The sequence below is a fragment of the Monodelphis domestica genome, chromosome 8 (genome assembly GCF_027887165.1).
Source record: "Monodelphis domestica isolate mMonDom1 chromosome 8, mMonDom1.pri, whole genome shotgun sequence".
NCBI lineage: Eukaryota > Metazoa > Chordata > Mammalia > Didelphimorphia > Didelphidae > Monodelphis > Monodelphis domestica.
This window is the reverse complement of record NC_077234.1, coordinates 7,097,500-7,103,808: the sequence shown is the minus strand read 5'-3', so window position 1 is coordinate 7,103,808 and position 6,309 is coordinate 7,097,500.

Sequence of the window (6,309 nt, the reverse complement as noted above, 5' to 3'; positions counted from 1 at the left end):
CCAGGCTGGACACAGTTCAGATTGTACATTTCGGATGGTTTCTCACCAGGAGTGAGGAGAGCTTTTCTCACTTAAAATGTGTGGCATCATTAGAGCTGACTCACGGCTCTTTAAGCATCATATGATTATAGATTTGGATGTAGCAAGGATCTTAGAGGTCATCTAGTCCCACTTCCTCTTTGCACAGTGGAGAAACTGAAGCGTGGGGGGATATTAAGTGATCTGGCCCTAGTCCCTGGTCAGACATAGAAGAGCTGGGAAACAAACCCAGGTTGTTAGACAGACACCAAGTCCATTTTTCTTTCCACGGCATCATGCTGCCTAGACATCCTATTTACATATAGGAAGTTATCACTCTGGACTGGCCAGTCAGGAAAGCATATGTTTTTCTTCTGGGGTATGGGAATTATATTGCATATTTTAGCTTCTCATCTCTGGTTGTGCTGGCAACCCAACATATAAAGTCTGTCATCTTGAAAGACACCTTGCTCTTCTCCTCAAGGGCCTTTCCAAATAAAATGAGTTGGGTAGATAGCTACAAAAGTACCACAGTTCAAATGAGAATGTAAGTGCCCAGGAGGACGACCCATTTCCTGACTCCTCTAGCAGCATCACAGCCTTTTCAGCCTCAAAAGACCTTCGGAGATGACGTTGCCCAAACCCATCCTGATACAGGTGAGATCAGAGGATCCCAAGAAATCAAAGAGACCCATATCCTATCATTACCCGCTAGCATCCCCTGATGTCCACATCCTCCAGGAGATGGTATTTGCTGGGATGCAAATACAGGAAACAAACTAGGTCCTGTTTCAAGAAGCTTAGGTTTTAATTGGGGAAAGGTAGCCATAGTAGAAAGTGGGAGGGGAAGCCAGAAAGTCACATGACCCCAAGAAAATAAGCTCAAATCCAGCTTATCAGAGCCCAATATTCCAGGGACAGACCCCAGCTTTCATTAGGAAGAAAAATGACCGCCAGACTTTGGGCAGTATGGTTTAGCAATGCCTACTAAGTGAAGAAGTGATGGTGACAATGTGATGGTCATATCTCTACTTTTCTTTCTAGTGTTTTTTGTTTGTTGTTATTTTTCCCATCTGTTTCTGTCTCTGTTGATTTCCTAGGTTTGGAACTCTCATGATTAACTCTTGACTCTAAACTTGCTCTTGAATTTGAGATCTGGTGATCCTATGCTGAGCCCCCGAAGGGCTTTCTGGTCTCCCCTCTAGAATCAGGACTTAAGCCTTTCCCCTTTTCTTTAGAATTTGACTCTATTTTTTTGGTCCAGTTAATTGCTACTTATCTTTAGATTAAGATGCCAGATTCATCCCAATCTCAGGGAGGCTGACCAGGATATATGTGACAATGATTGAACAACAAAGGTTATCACTGTTGGTGGGAGGAATGATGTGACTATATCAAGTCTCCAGTCTACTGATCTGCCATGTTGCCTGTAATTTCCATCATTATAATGATTCCTTTGTTTCTACAGACTCAGAGTCAGGTTTGACCATTACCTATTGACTTTGGACAAATGATATTCTCAACAGTATCTTAAATCCTTTTTTTTTCTTTCCTCACCAGAGTCATGATTTCAGTGGTGTATAGAACCCTAGGAGTTTTCCCCTTCCATTGCATGAACTTCTGAACCCTCTGAGGCTTTCTGAACAATGTGTCTTCTTGGAACATTTCCTGGAGGCACTGAGATGTTCAGCAACTTGCCCAGGGTCACAAATCAGTATGGATCAGGGGTAGGACTTGAACTCAGGTTTTCCTGCCTCTGAGACCAGCTTTCTGCTTATTATGTCACATAGACTACCTCTCTGTCTTACAAGGCAAGGAAAGGTACCACATGATGTTATCAACTGCTACAACATATATATTGTGATTTTCAAAACAGAGAGACCTATGTAAATGTTTTTGTTGTTACTCAATGTTTCAGATGAATACAACTCATCGTGACTCAATTTTCAATTTTCTCAGCAAAGATCCAGCAGTGGTTTGTCACTTCATTCTTTGGCTTATTTTACAGATGGGAAAACTAAGACAAAGAGCATTAAGTGATTTGCCCAGGGTCATACAGCTATTAAGTGGTTGAGGCCAGATTTAAACTCAAAAAGATGAGTTTTTCTGACTGCTCACTTGGCCCTCTAGCGACTGGACCACCTAGCTTCCATGTAAAGACTACCTGTTACATGCCTTATGAAGGCTTCATTACCCTTTAAAACTTGGGTTGAACTATACTAATTTACATCAGTAGAGCCTGAACCTGATGATGAGGTGACTGAGATGATGAGGGAAACTGAGAGAGGGGAAGAAGAAGAGGCCAAATTCTTGAGTCTAGTGTTGTTTCGTATAGAGACCAAGGAATACTGGTTAGATGGGTGTGGGAATGGGGTGAAAGAAGGTAGACAGGGAGAAAATGAAATGTAATAACACATAAAGAGATTAAATACAGGCCTCTAAGACAAACAGAAAGTACTGCTCCATTTTGTCCGTGCCTGGAAATTAATCTTTGGGGAATTCCAGGTCTTTCAAAATTCCTTTATGTAACTTAACAGAATAATTGCTCCCAAAATTATTTATTTGTTCATCCATACTGGGAAAACTGCCCTCCCCTGCAAGCAGAACAGATTGTCAAATAAGATGCTCCCTTCCTCCAGACTGCCCTCCCTTCTTTCCCATGCCTATGAAGGAAAAAGGAGGATCTCTTTTATACAATGCTGCAGTTCAGTTTTTAGAATTACATATTTAGAAATGCATTCCTTTGGTTTAAGACCACTCTGGTAAAGTGGTAGGAATGGGGCTAGAGAGTCCTATGACATGGGTTTAAATCAAACGAAGAGAGAATAGTTGAATTGTTTACTTATCGCAAAGTCTTCCACATCCTAGACTGATGACTTGTGAAGCTGTAGTTCAGGTGGAAGAGCACAGAATGTGCAAACATAGAGCTGGGCTTACTTTCTATGTGGCCTTAGGAAAATCATTTAGTCTTGCCAATCTAAGTTTTTTTCAGCTACAACCAGAGGGATCAGAAGAGGGATCTGAATTCAGAGCTTTCTGACTCAGAAAACCACTCCTCATCTTCTGTATCATGCTGACTTTCATGCTACCTCAGTGTAAATTAGTATATCAGATAGTTTTAATTAGCTAAAATTTGATTAAAAACATATTAAGTTCCACCTGGATGGCAAGCCTAGTATTGAGTGCTGGGGAGCCAAAGCATAATACTAAATAGTCCTTGCTATTAAGGAGCTCACATTCTAATGGAGGAGATAACATGTAAGTAGCTACACACCAGACAGAGAATTGATAGAAGGTCATCTCAGAGAAGGTACTAGCATTGGTGGAGGGAGAAAGGAAGGAAGGAAGGAAGGAAGGAAGGAAGGAAGGAAGGAAGGAAGGAAGGAAGGAAGGAAGGAAGGAAGGAAGGAAGAAAGGAAGGAAGGAAGAAAGAAGGAAGGAAGGAAGGAAGGATGGAAGGAAGGAAGGAAGGAAGGAAGAAAGGAAGGATGGAAGGAAGGAAGGAAGGAAGGAAGGAAGGATGGAAGGAAGGATGGAAGGAAGGAAGGAAGGATGGAAGGAAGGATGGAAGGAAGGAAGGAAGGAAGGATGGAAGGAAGGAAGGATGGAAGGAAGGATGGAAGGAAGGAAGGAAGGAAGGAAGGAAGGAAGGAAGGAAGGAAGGAAGGAAGAAAGGAAGGAAGGAAGGAAGGAAGGAAGGAAGGAAGGAAGGAAGGAAGGATGGAAGGAAGGATGGAAGAAAGGAAGGAAGGAAGGAAGGAAGGAAGGAAGGAAGGAAGGAAGGAAGGAAGGAAGGAAGGAAAGACTCCTTCAGAAAATGGGGTAGGAGCTGGCAGGCAAAATCTAGAAACAGATGACTGAATGCAGAGAATGGACACTAAAACCTAGGGGAGTAGGGAGGGTCAGGAAAGAGAAGGTAAAACCTTGAAGAAATCCAAAGATACTAAGAGACACTGGTCAGAAGGGACAGTATATGACAGGTTTCAATAGAGCCTGAGTAAAGGCAAGGAAGCAGGAAAGTTGGCCAGGGTAGGAGATTGAGTGTGAAGGGAAACGCCATAAAACAAATCAGAAAAGGTGACTGGAGTTGGACAGAAAAATTGATATTTTATCTGAGAAGTGGCAGGGGAGATTCTAAAGAATGTTTGCTGTTGTCAAGATATTTTATTTTACCAATTACATGTAATAACAGATTTCCACATTAGTCTTCCCAAGTTATATGATCCAAATTGTCTCCCTCCATCCCATCTCTCCCTCTTTCCAGAGCTGGCATGCAATTTAATCTGGGTTATATCTGTATTATCATGCAAAACATATTTCCATACTGCTCATTGTTGTAAGAGAATACTCCAATAAAACCAAAACCTCTGAATAAAAACCCAAATAAACTAAAGTGAAAAATTGTCTGCTTTGATTTTGCATTCCGACTCTGGCAGTCCTTTCTCTGGAGGTGGAGAGCATTCTTTAAAGAAATTTTAGCCGAAATGATGAAGTCAGTGTGTGTTTTAGCAACAGAATTCCTTTGGCAGCTCTGTGGAACATCAGCTGGAGAGGAGAAATCTGATGAGGTGGTTTGTTGCATGAGTTGAAGTGGGACGTGTTAGAGCTTGAACTGGAGCCATGTGAGCAGTGAGGAAGGGTCCTTTGGAGAAGCTTAATCATGAGTGTTTGAACTCAGCCTTCCTACGTGTAAGTTCAACGCCAATATCTCTTCTCTTCACCACCATACAGTACTTGCCATACAGTAGCAGGATGAGAGAAGCCTGGGAGAGAAAATGTTGCTCCAAACCTGAAGCCCTTCTTTCTAGGTATGCTCTGACCCATTTCTGCTTCATCTTGCTGGTACTGAAATAAGAGACAGATGTGTAAAAACCACAGGAGGTGGGCTACCTATGGAAAGGAAGCCTCTGATCTCCTCCTGTCTCAAAGCTTGGGTTTGCCAATAGCAGGGGGACTGACTGTACCTGAAAGGATCATCTGATGTCCTTTCTGGTAACACCTCCAACCTCAAAGGGTAGATGTGTGATAAATGTTTACTGATTTTTTAACATGGAAGACAGTCATCCAAGGGTGACCACAGATGAAAAGCATGTCCTCCCAAGCCAGCCAGGTAATGAGCTCAGTATATTAACTGGTATATCCTTAGATTACAAATGTGTAGTCCTTTGCCACACCCACACTGGAAGAAGACATTCCAGGTTGGAAGGGCCTGGTGCCTACAAGAGTCTTTATTTATTTATTTTGTCTAGGGTCATATTCATACCTCAATGAGTCATTACATGAGAAATATTGGTGTTGGTCTGAAAGACAATCTGGTTGTAATCGGAAAGTGCTTTTGTAGACTCAAGTGAAAAATTGCTAGTCCAAAGAATGTAAGCTCCTTGGGGCTATGGGTGCTATTGATTTTGTCTTTATATCCCCAGTAAAATGCCCATTTGGAAAATGCTTATTGAGTGAATGAATGCTCATATGCAAGTTGAAGGTCTAATCTCTTTGTTTAAAAAACAATCACATGGCTTCCCAGCCATCCAGCCATCTCCTGTCAGCCTTTACCAGGCTCCACCAGAACACCATGAAGAACAAAGCCTTCTGGTGCCTTGCACCCTGGCTATGACAGACATTCATTTCAGCCCATCTGCCTTGGGCTATGAATGATCATCATCATGTCATCTGTTGAACTGTTATCAGAACATAGAGATACCAACCTGCTATTCGAGATTGGAGAAAGGACTGGAATGTTTCTCACCCAAGGAAAAAACTTTCACAGGATTTGAAAGGGAGTGGGATCTGGAGACCAATTCTTACTCTACTGGGAATGATTGGGTAGATAGACCAGAGAAAGTTATAACCTCATTGGGATCCTTTGGATGGCTCAAATGAGCATCAGAAGCATCACCTCTTTTCCCTGGATGTTGGTGCCCTGGGACAAAATACCAGGAGCCCATGTTAGTTCAGCAGCTATGTGAAAATGATGAGAATAAAAATGAATGGAGATGAAAAAGTATAACAGAAAGCAACATCAGTTCCTCAAGGTAACCCACTTCAGTCTTGAGATGAACTCAGGAAACATAATTCTTTGGCTAGGAATATTGGTGAATTGCTATTTCAAGACTTCAATGATCAACGAACAAGCACTTCTTAAGTATATACTACCTTAATCTTATCACTCAGTAAACATTAATTAAACATCTACTATGTGCCAGGAACTCTGCTAAGCGTTGGGATGCAAAACGAAGCTAAAGACATCATGTATTCAAAGAGCATCTAGTCAAATGGGACAGACAACATACA